We start from the raw sequence: 16,080 nt of genomic DNA on the forward strand, positions 1-16,080 counted from the left end.
ACCCTAGAACCTAAAACACGATCAAACGGTTCCAACAGCCGGGGTGCAGCACGGTGGCTGAGATGTGCAATGCATGGACCCACAGGCCCAGGCCCATTCCTTATTTTTACCCCTACCCCTTGTTTTCGAGTGTCACCCCTTAGAACTGAGCTACAGGGCAGTGGTTGAGATCTTCTCTGAAATGAGACCCTCTAATAAAAGAGCATCACTTCATTAACCAGCGCTGCTCTGTAGGCGACCCTGCCCGTCTGCAGGGACAGCAGAGGAGGGGAAAGTTCAGCTCCTCACTGCTGGGCTTTAGTTACATTTAGGGATCATATGCCTTCAAAGACGGGGGCAATTATTTATTATCACCCTAATTCTTCAGTGATATGAAGCTGAAGTCAGATATTCTCCAGATTCTTGTTCGAATTTTCTTCAAGTCGACCTGGAATTTTCCCAGTATGTGATTACTGTCTGACTCACGTCGACCTGGAGTTTCCCCTTTATCTGATTATTGTCTGACTCATGTCGACCTGGAGTTTCCCCTTTATCTGAATACTGTCTGACCCACGTCGACCTGGAGTTTCCCCTCTATCTGATTACTGTCTGATCCATGTCGACCTGGAGTTTCCCCACCATCTGATTACTGATAGATTCACTTGAAAGAGGCCCCGAATATTGTGTAATAACTCTCGCTAGGATGAATCTGAATCAAACAACGTGCAATGACCTCCTCAGTATATGGAGCGTCGAACAAGCTGGAAAGCCCCTACTTCGGAGCGATGAGGTAGGTTAATCTACATTTGTAACTTCCAGGTGCACATCCCCCTGTACCCCTTCATGTGTCTGGCTGGAACCGGAGATCGCTTACATCATCGCATGTAATGCAATCGATTATATTCACGTCGAGGTATGTGGCAGATATCTTTGGTTCAGATTGGTTTATCCTAACGGGAGTTACAGCAGAATATTCAGGGCCTCTTTCGAGTGAATCTCCCTGTATTAACAATTCATATTGTATAAATATAGCTTTAAATGGTAATTTTTAAAATATTTACAGTGTTTACAATGCCTCATTAATGCATTGTTTTAATCATACAGACTTACTTACCAAATGTCAGCACTGGTGAATGTTCGGCGAGTGGATGCGTGTGTAGTTCTTTATAATGATGTGTTACAGCACAGCGCACACACTGCAAATAACAGTAATCAGACCTGATAGGTTCACTAATTGTACACACACACACACACACACACACACACACACACACACACACACACGGCTGCATCTGATCCAAACATACCAAAATACAGCAACATTATAATAACACAATCACTGACACACTGGACATCTCATTAAATGCATGTAAGCAATATTTACACATGTATCACACTGATATATTAAAGGTAACAAGTACACAACGTTCACTAAAGAGCTGAATAACCACATGGGCGGAGATACAACGATAAACTGTGCAATGCATAAGTATCTGGACACCGCTGAAATGTTCATGAACGTACTCTGTGTCCATTCTAAGAAATGTTTTCGCTGCAAAATGTATTTTTATTTCTTTTTTTATCCATTCATAGCAGAGAGACGCAGCTGTGTGCGAATGTTTTAACACCCCAGGTCAACGAATGTTTTGTTTGATCACTGAGGACGTGATGGGCATTTTTTTCTGCACACGTTAGTACCCATTTTCTATGTATTTGCTAAGTTAGGTAACAAAATAAGCACAATAATCATAGCAATAACAAAAAAAAACGACAGTCTAACCTACAGCGCCATAACTTTTGCACGGGCAACATTTCACATTTGACTTTTTCTTGTTAAATTCAGTTAAAAAAAAAAAACAGCAATGTTGCATTGAAATGTGCAGCAGTGTGTTCTCTGTAGAACGTGTTCAGCTACTTCCCACCCAAAAAAAAAAAAAAAAACGGAAGTTCTGACGGGGGTGCCAAAACTTTTGCACACCACTGTGTGTACAACACAAATGTCAGATATTTCGATCAGCCCAGTTCCAGCATGGGTGCATCCCTAATTTTGACCGTTTATCTGATTAAAAACACTGATTCCGATGCGTATTTTCACAACATGCCCTTTTTTCTGTCTGGTTTTTTACAGTATTAATGTGCTGTGGCTGCAGTCTAGTACGACTGCATGAAGAACATGTTCACACACAGAGAACTGCGCGTCATGCCACGTGGAACTGGCTGAACTCGATGCTGAACGCAAGCCAAATATTGATTTGTTTTTTTTTCCACTGTCTCTGTCAGATGCTTAATTAAAACCTTCCCCGCCACCCGGTTCCAGATGTAATTATCACTCATAGATCTGCGCCTACGACACTACATGTGGATTTCAGGCCTGGCTACTTCGGCGTGTTCAGAGGTATCGCACCTCTCGATGGCAATGCCGATATCGATCGCTTTCCATCGTCTGCCAATAGAATGACCAGCGCTCCCCTCAACGTGATTGGCTGCAATTGATCCCATAGCATTACATCATCCAATAGTACATTATACAGTCAGATTAGACTGGGATTCTGTAACAGTACCAATTTTATTTGAGGTAAACAACCTCAGTAGAGATCCCAGATTCCATCCACAGTTTGGAGACATTAGTTTATATCAGCAACAACAGTGGACGGAAGTATTGGCACACCTACAGGAGCTTTCATGAATCCCGTTCTAAATCCATAGGCATTAATATGGAGTTGGTCCCCCTTTGCAACTCTAACAGCTTCCACTCTTCTGGGAAGCTTCTACAAGATTTTGGAGAGTGTCTGTGGGGACCATTCATCCAGTGAATCTGTGGGGTCAGACACTGATGTTGGACGAGAGGGTCTCGCTCACAATCTCCACTCTAGCTCATCTCAGTGGTGTTTGATGGGGTTGAAGTCAGGACTCTGTGACGGCCAGTCAAGTTCTTCCACACCAAACTCACCCAATCAGGCCTTTATGGACCTGTCTTTGTGCACTGGAGCTCAGTCATGCTGTAACAGGAAAGGCTCTTCCCCAAAATGTTCCCACAAAGTTGGAAATGTATAATTGTCCAGAATGTCTTTGTCTGCTGAAGCTTTAATATTCCCTTCACTGAAACTAGGGGTTCTAGACCAACCCCTGAAAAACAACCCCATATCATTATCCCTCCTCAGCCAAACTTTACAGCTGGCACAGTGCAGCCAGGCAGGTAACGTTCTCCTGGCATTTGTCAAACCCAGACTCGTCCATCAGACTGACCGATAGAGAAGCCGATTCACTCCACAGAACATGTTTCTACTGCTCCAGAAGTGGTGGCACTTCACTCCACCTGACGCTTGGTATTGCATGCAGCTGCTCGGCCATGGAAACCCGATCCAAGTCAAGGCATTAAGTGAGATGGCAATAAGCTAAATATACAAGATTACGACCAGAATTTGGCCCAGTCCACACTTCCCAATCCATCAGGGTTTCTTTAGTTTAGAACCAGAACTACAAGTGTAACTTAGTTAGAAAAACACAAGTCAATAGTCACCCAAACAGCCTGAATAGTTTGTAAAATAGGTTGTAAAATCACTGAAACTTCGCTCAGCCCATTTTAACCACATCCAGCTCTTTGTTAAGTTGGCACGCACTTGTGAGGTTCGGGGCACAGCATGAACTATGAAAATAATGTATGTAGAATCAGTATTTGTGATAACGACGTTCGTATATATGGAGGAATCTGATCCAAGACCAGTCATGCTGAACAGCGGGCCAAATCAGCAAGTCTGTGCCACCTTAATGAAGAGCTGGACACGGTTCGAGCAAGTCTGAGAAGTTCTGGGGATGTATTTTTTCCAAAACAATTTGGCTGACTATTCACTTCTAGTGTTTCCAAGCAACGTAAGCCTTGTAGGTTTCATTTTCGCTGAAGCCACTTTCACTTTTGGTTTGAAATTTGAAGGAAGGTACTGGATAAAGGAGTCAGGAACTCATACCGAAGCCGAGGTATTTGTACTGTACGAACAATTCTGAACAATACCCAGTCGTAACCCGTGCACATCCCTCGTTTGAACAGATCCAAGTTGTAAATTCAGCCTCAACCAGTCACGGTCAACAATAATTCATTGTTAAATGTTATAACAGGCAATAAAAAATGGTTTAAAAATGGTACTGGATCCACAATAATAGCATTGTCTGTGGACCATAATGATGCATCAGTGTCTTGTCAAATAGGGCCTGTCTCCATTTAGCGGCACTAACAAGCACAATCATGCATAACTGCTCTTCTCTCTCTCCCTCTCCCTCTCCATGTGTGCCTCTCGTTCTCCACTCATGAAGGATGATGGGAAACATGTTTTTACGACCTCTCTCACAGTATCCTCCGTCTCGGCAGGCTCATGCATAAGTGACCGATCCCGCTACACGCACTCTCCCCAACGCTCTCAACCCTGCCGGCTCCCTCTAAGGATACCAGCTCACCAATCTTTATAATGAAGCATTCTCTGGAGTGAGGCCATAGAACATTGGTTCCCAACCCCCAGGCCATGGATCGGTAATGGGCCATGGATTGTTGACACCGGGCCGCACCAATGCTTCAGGGGGGAGTTAGTAGCCTAACTGCTGAAACACACTATTCACTCATTGTCATTGATGGACTTCATATTGAGACTTCGCTCTTTATTATTATTAACATTGACACTTGTTACAGAACTTTAAACATGCTTTTGACCTCGCAAGTATGTGTAGGAAGCGTGCGAAATACCCCCTAGTATTTGGGGGTCACATGCTGACACACTGATCCAGCGTTGACTGGCTGCTCACTCGCCAAAGTGGCGCTGAGGCTACCTTCCACGTGTTTACCGAGACCTTACACATCTCTTTTAGTCTTTTGTTTCTCTTTGTTTAAGAAATGAGTAACAATTCACTCTTTCTTCAGTCTCTGATTTACTAATATGTTACAGCACACTAAAGTTTTTCAGAGGTATCCTGGACATAGTTACAGTTGCTATGCCATAAGATCCACTGGGTGAACCAATTTGCTACAGCACCACCCTGTGGCAGAGCATTAGTGCATCTCTAGAGAGTCAAAAATACCAAAGACAAAAGCTTGCCAACTGTGGGTGAAGCATTCATCGTCTAAGCTGCTTGTCATCATGGGTCGCAGGAGGTACTGGAGTTTATCCCAGCACTCGTCGGGTGGATGGCAGGAAACACATCGGACAGGCCGCCTGTCCATCACATGGTACATACACACTCACACCTAGAAGCAATTCAACATCTGCAACTGGCCTTGCTGCATGTCTTTGCACTGTGCACTCACGAAGACACCAAGGAAAACATGCCAACCCCACCAGAAGGACCTTGGTCACCTGGCCTGGGGAATCAAACCCAGGACCTACTTGCTATGAGGCGACAGCGCTACCCAAATAACATAAGTAAATGAGATGGGCAAGTGTGGAGAACCTCAATGAACCTCTACATAGCGTAACACCTCTATGCCAGAGGTCTTCAGGTATAGACCTGACATCCAAAACTGGGCCCAGTTTCCCAAAAGCATGTTTTTGTTAAGCCCACCTAAACCAGTAGAGAGAGTGCTTAGTGTGATGCTTGCCAAGGTGCTTTAGAGAAACTCATAGTGGAATTGATAGACCACCTACTGATTGGTCATACCTACCACCGAAAAAAGCCAGGGCACTAGATCTGGATTTAAAATGCCGAAAGGTTTTGCTAGAACTGTACATCCAAGCCAAGAGCCATTACGGAACCTTTATTTTTGGGAGTGTCTACTACTCACCAAAAGTTTGGAGGCATCTACTCAGGAAGGGTTTTCCTTATTTTTTATATTTTTCACATTTTTGAATAACAGCGAAGACATCAACATGATAAAACCACATATGGAATTATGGATTGGCCAAAAAAGTGTGCTAGACAGTAACACTGACTAGATAGATCTATTTCTCATGAGGCCCGACAAATCCCGCCAAAAGATCTTTGGGATCCTTTAAAAAAATGACATTTAAAGTAAGTTATTTTAAAGCTAAAAATGTTTAAACCTTTAGATCAAAGTCTTCACGAGTATAAAAAATACATTCAACACAAATTAGGTGCGTCCAAACGCAGTCACGCTCCAGGAGAACTCGTCCCAGATCAGCAGTCGTACTTTGAGACGACCGAGATCATCAAGGGAGCTAGAGGAGACGTGGTGTTCAATGTGCCGTTTAAAAGTTTAGTCTGCACAAACGGCTTGGCACGCTTGCTTTGGTTGAACTGATCTGCACCAAAACGGTTCATTTCCGTCATTTATGTAACACTCTGGAATTGATTTATGGCATCTGACTTGCTCAAAGCACTGGAGTGACCTGAAGAGCCACTCTCCAGAGTCAGCAAGCTGATCTACGACCACAATCTGCCTTTCACATCCCAATGAATTAATGATGCACAAGACACTGTATGGTTCTGCACTCCTGGCAGTGCTATCTGCTGCTAAAGACTGTGTTTACACCGTTTACACCGCTGAACAATGCATTAGCAAAACAGTCAGTGCTGTTACAGACTGTATTCCTGCGCCAGCTTGTTGTTTCTTACTCCTTTTGTCCTTCTTTGCAGTGTTTTGAACAGTTTATTGTGTGTATTTATTGACCTACTGTATCTACTACAGTTGTCTTTTTCTCCTTCTATTCTATGGCGAATGTAGTGTGAACTGTATCGTATATAAAGAAAAAAATACGAAGGAACTAAAACTAAAAGTGTTTACACCGATTAATTTTTTTTTATTAAACTGTTCAGAAAAGAATTGGTTAAGTAAGCAAAGTCATTCAGAGTGGTTGAGTGTGAAATGCTCAGAATTGAGTGGTGGTGATGGGAACCAGACGTCCACCTCTAAAAGCTCCCTCACAGAAAGTTCCTACATGAAATGGTCATGAATACGCTGCCTTATGCCCGAGGCACCGGGTGTGTTTACATGCACTCAATAATCCCAACGTAATCAGATTTCCGCAGTTATCTGATTATTTATATCTATATATACTATATAATATATTATATGTTTACTGGTGGTTCTGGATGGGAAATAAAATAGCTGTCTTTGAGTTGTGACTCCTGGTTCCTATCACCACCACTGTAAAGAAACCTGAGCGTCTACATCAACAATTTCACACCAAAGCTCTCTGATCTACTTTGGACGTCTAAGCCACTGAATTATGCTGAAATTTTTAACTATTGCCAACAATAAACGATAAAGCTTGGCTTTAAGGGCGCGCCAATCATGATTTAGAAATTCAGTTTGGCTGACGACCTGATAATGATATCAACAGGGGAAAAGGCATAATAATAATACTCTTCATTAGTTTTTTAGTCAAAGCTGGTGCTTTGCAGGCAAAATGAAGGGTTCAAAGGCCAAAAATCACATTGGTCAGGGATTTTTTTCCTTTAAACTTGGAAAAATAGCAGAGCGTTTTAAAAATTAGTTTATTAGACTATCCTGAAGTGTTAGGTAGTCACTCTTCAAAATGAATCGAACTTGTGACAGTCATCACACGGGTGGGTGATACGGCAAAAATATTACAACACGATACGTGATATGTGTCAAGATATTTCACGTTTTCTGAGTTGTAAAAGACAAAATAGAACCTGTAGTGTAACATATTAAATACTATAATAATAATAATAATAATAATAAATCATCAACTTAAAAAAATGATGGCTATTCGACTAATTATGTTCACTTTATAATGATATCGTACTTAAAAAACTCTAGTCAGTGTTCTTTAAGTATGATATCCACGATATGCCCCATAAAGTCAAATGTGATTAATTTTTGTAATTTTTCACAATAATGATAAAGTATCATTTTGCCCACCCCTACCTGATCATGTGGAGGTCTACAAAAAAGATCAGTTTCTTTTTAGTCTCCTCTGGTCTCGTGAAGCTTGTGTTCAGGCGACTGTCATGTGGATTTGGTCTACTGAAAATGTCATTCTGAAACTCGGAAATTCACCTTCAAATTCCAAAGATTCTGCATTCCGCTCGACCTGTTCTGCTTATGATAACCTTCCTAAAAAATTCGGAAGGAATGCAAAATGCACTGGCGGGCTGAGCCTATTGGACCCTGCTGCAGGTTGGCGTTCAGGCCTAACATATGCACTTACTGGTGCAGCAACAGTGTTCAAACACATTCCAATCACACGCCCCTCTTCAATTAGGCTTGACTTGATGGACGAGGGAACACCTGATCCTCGAACGGTATGAGATTTTGCGACTTTTTTCGGAAATGTGGACCTGCAAGGGATGCGATTTTGTGCCCCAGCGTGCCGCGCAAATGGGGCGAGGGTGCCTACTTTCAGCTGCTGGCCGTGCCGGGAGAACACTTACAGTCTATTACTGACTGTTTTGATGGTACCTGCTTGTACGGCTCTGAGTGGCTTCATTTCGGAGATGGAAGCGCAATCATTTCAGACGTCAAGCTGAGAGAGAGGCGGCAGACAGACAGCGAGAGTGAGAGCGCGAGAGTGAGAGCGCGAGAGTGAGAGCGCGAGAGAGACAGAATTGTTGCACAGGCTGGTGAAAAAGACTGAAATCTTGGCAGGCATCTAGGTGGGAACTACCCATAATCCAATCGGTTTCTCCTTTTTTCCCTCCCAACATAACTCTGCTCCTCATCTGCTGAGGTCAAAGCCACCTCACTAGAATGTTTTGTATGTCTTGTCTCATGTGGACTTGTCAGCCTGGCGTGCCGTCGCCCTCCAAACGGGCGCTCGACGTCCCCCGCCGCCGGTCAGGAGCGATTGAATGCATAAGCGTCAATTTTTTCACTTATAAATTGGCCTGGAAGCGCTGAATCACTTTGGCGAGAATTCCAGCCCATTACCGTGGCAAACAATAGGCGCGAACAGCATGCGCCTCGGAAAAAGAACGTCTGTTACCATGGCTACGGCTGCACACTGGCACGGACCCCCATGCTTGGCGAGAGTGAACCGCTCTGACCGAACGAAAATAAATACTTGCCGCTTCTGCACCTCTCATTCTTTCTTTCTGTCTTTCGTTCATCTCCCATGTCTCAGCAAGGCTTACACTGGCCTTTGTTTAGTTGTGAATGGGTAGTTAAAGTGTAGCTTGTGAACTTTTTCACCATTTTTGTAGATAACGGTGCCAGGAACCCAGTAAACAAGTGATAAATTATTCAGAGTGGCCTGATGTGAAGTGGTTCACAGTGCAGCGCTAGGTTCTGCGATACGAACCAGGGGTCGCCATGACTACAACACAAATATAGCCATTTTATTTACTATTCAGAACCACCAGTGAACCTACACCTGTCTTCTGAGGTGTATATGTGATGTAGATAGTAAAACAGTATAAAATCCAAAAAAAAATAAATAAAAAATGCTTTCTTTGGGGTCCGTTTTGCCCTGCGTGAACCCACCTGCCATGGATGGACTCAAAAGCATGTATATTTGGGCCAAAACCTTCAGAGCTTTCAACAAAGAATGTCTCAGGTATCAGGCAGTGTATCCATAACTTTCCCATGTAAGAGCTTTCAGTGAGGGAGCTTTCAGAGGTGGACGTCTGGTTCCTATCACCACCACTGTGAACGATTCTGGTTCTCTAGAACGGAGCGTTTCATGTCAAACCACTCTGAATGTCTTTGTTTACACATGAATGACTAAATTATGGAGGAAAGAAAAGTGTTCACCTTTGATGTAGGTGGGCTGTTGTTAACTCCGAAGCTCCGAAGCATGAAAGAAGCACACGGGACCCCAAACTTGATTTGACTGACTGACCACAAGAATGTACACGTCCAGACTTTTAATCTATATAAACGTGGCCAAACTTGTAAACTGGCGTGAACAACTTGAACTGATCATTTAGTGGAAAATGGAATTTTTAAAGCTAAACATTAACCAGATCAAACAGCTGGGCACCCGGATTATACACAACTGCATCAAGTGTGTGTATTGGATCGTTCATTCGTTGGGTCAGTTCTGTTTTAGTACTCAGATGCCGACTGGCTGAATTTGTCACATCTTTCCCGCAATGTCAGTTCCTATGAAATCTATATATATGTTATCTGCTCATATAATCGGTTTATATGGAACTAGCGCCATACCGTAGGGACCCATCCCTGGGCCACTTGTCCCAATTTGCGTGGTAAGTAACTAACTGCCAGGGAGGAGTGATTAAAGAGTGAGACTTTGGGGAAAGTAAATATCTGTAGGACTCTTGTGCTCTTGTGGGAATAGCTGGAGGCTTCACACATATGGGTTCTGAATTATTTGCTAAATGAAGAGTCAACTAACAGCATGGAGTTATTATTACTTTGGGGTAGGAGCGCAAAATGAGTTGAAGGCCTCACAAAGCCTTGGACAAAACATACACATTTCAGAAAAGACTCAGACTTTTTCAGCAAAATATTGTCAAAGAAGGACATAATTGTAAAAAAGCAGGCCTATTTTTTTTCCTTTAACAAAGTTACACATGCATGGTTATGAACAGCGTTTGGCAATATGTAGCTCAGTGTGTCTGATATGGCCTCGTTCCTGTGAAAACGTAATTTGCTTTGACCTAAATTCTTTAAATTCAGGCATATCCTGTTGGATAATTGAAAAAAAAGAAATAAAGAAAAATATTCTCTTTTGTTGCGGTCAATAAAATGTTTTCATATTTTCGTGCCAGTTTGTAGATCAATTTGTGTCGGATATGAGCGGCAGATTGCAAACAATACAAAGTGTGTACTAGGGCCGAACTGATATATCGGTACCTTTATGAGTATCAACAAAAATTGAGCCAATAAAGCAGTGATATGCATATGAAGCTTGCTTTATAGCAGAATGTGTACATTTAATGTGAAGACAAAAGCAATTAGGAACCCTCAGGGCCTTCTAGGCCTTCAGAGAAAGTCTAATAATTCCTAAAAAACTAACAAACGTGTGTAATTTTTAAATAATTTTCACTTCATAAAATCAAGGATTATACAAGGTATACTCCAATTTCATTAAGTTGTGGTTAAACCCAAATGGAAATTTAAATGGAAAATGTTCCAGTCTTCTGTCCCCATAGAACGTAGTTAGATACACCCAAGCAAGCTCTGCCGTTGTTGAGGCCTTCAGGACCTGAACAGAAGTCCTTACGCCAGAAGGATGGAAAAGAATCGACCAATCATGTTTTGGTTTACAATCGGTGGGACGAATTTTGTAAGTAAAAACATCACTCCTCATCACTCTAGATCATATGAAAGTTCTAGATACACCACTAACTATGAATACAAGCCGAAGTCTAATGAGGTTTCAGGTAGTTACTAGGAATGGAAAACAGTGGCTCATACAACTGCAACATACAAGGTAAAATATATGCATAATTTAAATATATAATTAGAAGATATCAATCTAAATCCTTTCTAATCTAGAGCAGCCACATGCATCTATGACCTTAGAGCTAACATATTACCAGGACCCTCATAGATCTACTATCAGAAATGACCATTATCATAGACATGGGTTCCTTCTTGTTTTTGACCTAGTTACGACACTTACGGCCCAAAACTGTAGGCCGAACTCTACGGTTCCTGCTTCACCACTGACCACTTTAATGGCAATAACATGCAAAATGCTTGAAAACCTCAACATATTATTACATTTCCGTTGTTTACCGGACTGACTGGCGGACATATCAGTCTGCACGGCACTTCTTATATGAGTGACAGTTTTCAGAACGCATTTAAGGGTAAAACAGATTCGTCTAGTGCTGCACAAGGAGCCCTGGAGTAGCAATAAATGCTACAATGCTAGATCTCCTCACACTGTGGTGTTTTTGTCAGCTCAGTGGCCATTAGTTCTGCTGCAGCTGTGCCAGTGTTTGGACAATTCCCGATCGCGAGTTTAAAGCACAGGCCTCACGCAGCTGATGCGCAGAGCTTTGGTGAAGGACGCGGCAAAGGAAAAGCAGTAAGGGAGGAGTAAATGGTGCATTGACACATCAGTCAACGTGTGCGTGTAGTGTTTATGTAGTTAAGGTGCTTTGGAGAGTAAGATGGGACTTCAATCACAACACACTGTCCCACTTTCTGACATGTGCAAGCACCTGGGCTTTCCACTGGAGGAGAAATCTCCACCGCTACTGATTTTTTCTCCGCCAAACAAACAAGAAAAACATTAGCAGTGATTTTGGGGGCCAAAGCACCGAAGCCCTCAGCTTGAAAATATTCCATTATCCCCTGTTGTGTGTGTCTGTATTCACCAGACAAAGCCCTTTGTATTTCTTCATGCGCCACATGTTCACTGCGAATCTAACAGCAATATCAATTCCCTGGACACTCAGAGTGGTTTGAGATGAAATGCTAGAGAATCTAGACTCAGAATTGCTCACAGTGGTGACAAGACATGTGTGAAGAGACTAAAGCCTTGAAAAGCTCCAACACAGAAAGGCATCACATTAAAATGGTCACACATATGCTGCTTGATGTCTGAGACACTGTTTAATGACAATTTAGGTCTGAATTTTTGTTAATCCAGGTTAAATTAATGTAGGTTCTCTGGTGGTTTCTTAACATCTTCTCATGCACAACAGTTGGCACGGCGTTCTTTTCATCACATGCTTTTCCTTTTTCTCCAAAGATTTACATTTACAGCATTTGGCTGACGCTCTTATCCAGAGCGACTTACAATTTGATCATTTTTACACAGGAAGGCGAAGGCGGTGTTAGGAGTCTTGCCCAAGGACTCTTATTGGTATAGTGTAGGGTGTTTACCCAGGTGGGGATTGAACCCCAGTCTACAGCGTAGAAGGCAGAGGTGTTAACCGCTACACTATCCAACCACACATATCACAAAGATAACTTGGTGATTGCGGCCAAAGTTCAAAAATTGTGGTTCTGTTTTTTGTTCTTTCATCAGTCCAAAACACTTTCCAAAAAGCATCTGGCTTGTTTAGGTGTTGTTTGGCGTACTTCAGATGTTGACTTTTGTGATTCCTGAAAAATTCCTTGAAAAGTTACTGGAGGTAACCAGGACTCTTGTCATTAGATTCCAAAGAAAAATGATTTTGGATCCGGTTCTTTTCCCAGGGTATCAGCTTCTTTCTTCAGGCAGGATATTCCGAATGCCAATGCATACATTAAATAGCTTTAGCAGTTCTTTTGTAACTCCATCTATTGTGATTCTTAAGTCTATTAGGTGAGCAATGCTGTGTTGTGTTTTTATCTCCATGCTACCTCATAAAATGTTAATGTTGTTAATCTGGAGATGAGGTTCTCATGTATGTTTGTTGTCTGGTGGTTGTTTTTTGGCTTATCTAAAAAAAAGGATACCACAGTTAAGGTTCCCTGTTCCTACACAGTCATACCCTATACCACTATCCGTGTGCCAGGCAAATCTCCCTGCAGGACTTTGTCAGTGATGTGGGGGTTTTGCTTTGCATATCATGCTCTGAGCTGTTCTATCAGAGAATTTTCTTGGTCTAGTCTTTACTTCTCCTATTCTCAGACAGGGAAAGCTGTAAGCAGGGCATCTAGTCTTCTCTTGCTTTTTAAGGATCTTCAGTATCAGATCCTTGGTCAGCTGTTTAGCTGAGCCAATGGCTTTTAAGTGTGAGCATAACATCTTGAGAAATATTAAAGAGTCACATATCGCTGTTGTCGGAAGAAAACCTCTCCATATTTGAGATTATTTGAAAATGCCTTTTGCCCTTTACATTTTCTGTAAATTTCTTGACTGGACCAAAATAAACGGCCAAAAATTACTTGGAAATAATTCTGGTTCCATTGACTCACATTAAACGTAAAGTAGGTGTTCTTCTTCTACTGTAATGTAGACTTGGATTAAGGCCTAATGAGTCAAATAAGTCTCTTAGAACTTAAAAACACTAGTGGATCAACTGAGCATGAAGCCTCTTGTATACAGTGATAGGAAACATGCCAGTGTTTAATGACTTAACAGGAACAAAGACAAAGACTCTGAATGGATTGCTGGCGAGACGTTAGGTTGGAAAAGGTTAACAAGATCAAGGGTGTTAGATCTGGGATTGAGCTTATCTTTACATTTATGGCATTTGGCAGACGCTCTTCTCCAGAGCGATTTACAATTTGATCATTTTACACAGGCAGGCCAAGGTGTGTTAGGAGTCTTGCCCAAGGACTCTTATTGGTATAGTGTAGGGTGCTTGTCCAGGTGGGGGATTGAACCCCAGTTTACAACATAGAAGACAGAGGTGTTAACCACTACACTATCCAACCACTATCTCATGGATGGAGATTGGTGACCACTGTTGTGGACCTTGTAGGCTGAAGGTCAAAAATGTTTCTTAAAATATGAACTAGAAATTTCTAAGACATCCTTCTGTACTTTCCTTTAAACAGTTGTATGGAAAGGATTGGTCAGCTCAGCTGGTCAACCAACCTAAATATGACATAATTCAGCAAATATTGTAATGCACTGTTACTGTTCATATGTTTAATATAAAATATCAGGAAACAAATAAACCACAAAATGTGGCCTGCAAAAGTTATCACATTCTATAGTATGTATGTTTTCAATTTATGTTGTATTGTTTGCTAATTTCTCAACAAACAAATAGAAATTGTGGACTAAATGTGGTATCTGTAAATAATGTGTGGCTTTTTTTTTTCCTTAGGAAATCAAAAAGCAAGTAATTTGACGTCTATATCATACTTTTATTCAGCTTATACCTCTTTAGCTAGCTGTGCAACATGCTTTAGTCCATGTTTATAGATAACAGTGTGTCCTCCAGTGTAGGCAACCACATAATCAAGCCTATTTGAGATAAACCACATGGTTCAAGGCCAGTGTGATGATGTAGGCCTGCGGTCTGGTGGGAGCTTGTATTACTTTTTAGCCTCGTCGCTCCGGTTCAAACCTGAAAAAGCCAAGAAGAAAATGTATTCATTTGATTTCTTGCCAAGCGATGGCTTTAACAAGCTGCGTCCAGCAAAATACACCGTGCTAAAGGCCACTCCTTCTGTATCTGTGTGCTAAATGATCAGCATCCATACTGTTTAAACCAGCGTTCCCTCGTGGCAAACGATTTGTTTATTACGTTTGTGTTCCCCCTCCACACCCCCCACCGGAGGCTCTCCTGAGACCTAGCCTAGATTAAAGCACAAAGAACATTAATCATTAATCAACACACCTTTTGATATTCACTATGCATAATTAACTGAAAGGTAAATGAGCTGCAGCGGCACATATTAAAACACAGGGATGTGCACGTGTATGTCTGGGTATGTGGCTGATGGTGTAGCACCACGGCCTCGCCGTGGTACTGTGAGGCAGAATAAAACAAAGCTGATGGCAGGTGAGTGGACAGACTGTCGTTATGCCGTGTAATGGGATACGTGTCCTTTGCCCCAGCTGAGAATTGGAGCGGCTGTGTTGCCTATTCCAGCCGCCTTTCTGATTGCTTTGGTCCTCCACCCACCGTGACCACTCGCACGGATCAATCTGCAGGCCGACGCGCTCGCGCACCGATACAGACGCAGTCTTCTTGCTTAAAGTGGCCCGATAGACTCGTTTCAGCTTCAGGCTATGAATAATATTAACCTGTGACCAGAGTATTTACAACAAACGGCAATCTGGGGTGTGTTTTTCCACAATGCATCACCACTTCGGTCAATAGACTCGTTTCAGCTTCAAATCTATGAATCATGTTAACCTGTGACCACGTTATTCATATGCCACCGAGAATCCTTAACAGGCCCAGGTCCAGTTTGGTCAATAGACTTTAAACTATGAAGGACATTAAAGGGCCCATGTTGTCCATTTCCGTTTCAGGGAAAAACTGATTTTTTCTCACATTCTGCCAGATGTAGTATGTAAACATGGACAAAACAAAGCAGGTCCAAATGGACCGTTTCAGTACCAACTGCCCCCCCCACCCCCACCACCACCCCCACCCCATCCCGCAAGATAACTCATCAGCAAATTAACTAAGTTAGCCACTTCCGTACCTACAGTTCGCTTAAACCGTCTGGACGGTGCTCTCCTCAGACGGACGATTCTTTCTTCACCTCGACTCTCGCGGTTCAGGCAAAGTTCATCCACTTCCTCTAACCGTTCTTTCAAAGTAAAAGCCCTCCGTCGACTTTTGCAATTACAAAATTCTGAAGCAGCGGCGGCAAAATTTGTG

At 42.3% G+C, this 16,080-nt stretch overlaps 1 protein-coding gene and 1 long non-coding RNA gene across 2 annotated transcripts in view; both read right to left on the reverse strand.

Moving 5' to 3' along the window:
• The window catches only part of igsf11 (immunoglobulin superfamily member 11), a 156,611-nt gene that overhangs the window by 107,379 nt on the left and 33,152 nt on the right, over window positions 1–16,080 (reverse strand). The gene's annotated exons all lie outside the window — the stretch shown is intronic.
• On the reverse strand, window positions 14,588–15,024 carry LOC119265736. Its single transcript, XR_005131692.1, has 2 exons — window positions 14,948–15,024; window positions 14,588–14,811 (listed from the first exon to the last, which is right to left on the reverse strand). It is a non-coding gene; the product is annotated as an uncharacterized LOC119265736 (long non-coding RNA).

This window comes from Pygocentrus nattereri, chromosome 17 (genome assembly GCF_015220715.1).
Source record: "Pygocentrus nattereri isolate fPygNat1 chromosome 17, fPygNat1.pri, whole genome shotgun sequence".
Classification (NCBI taxonomy): domain Eukaryota; kingdom Metazoa; phylum Chordata; class Actinopteri; order Characiformes; family Serrasalmidae; genus Pygocentrus; species Pygocentrus nattereri.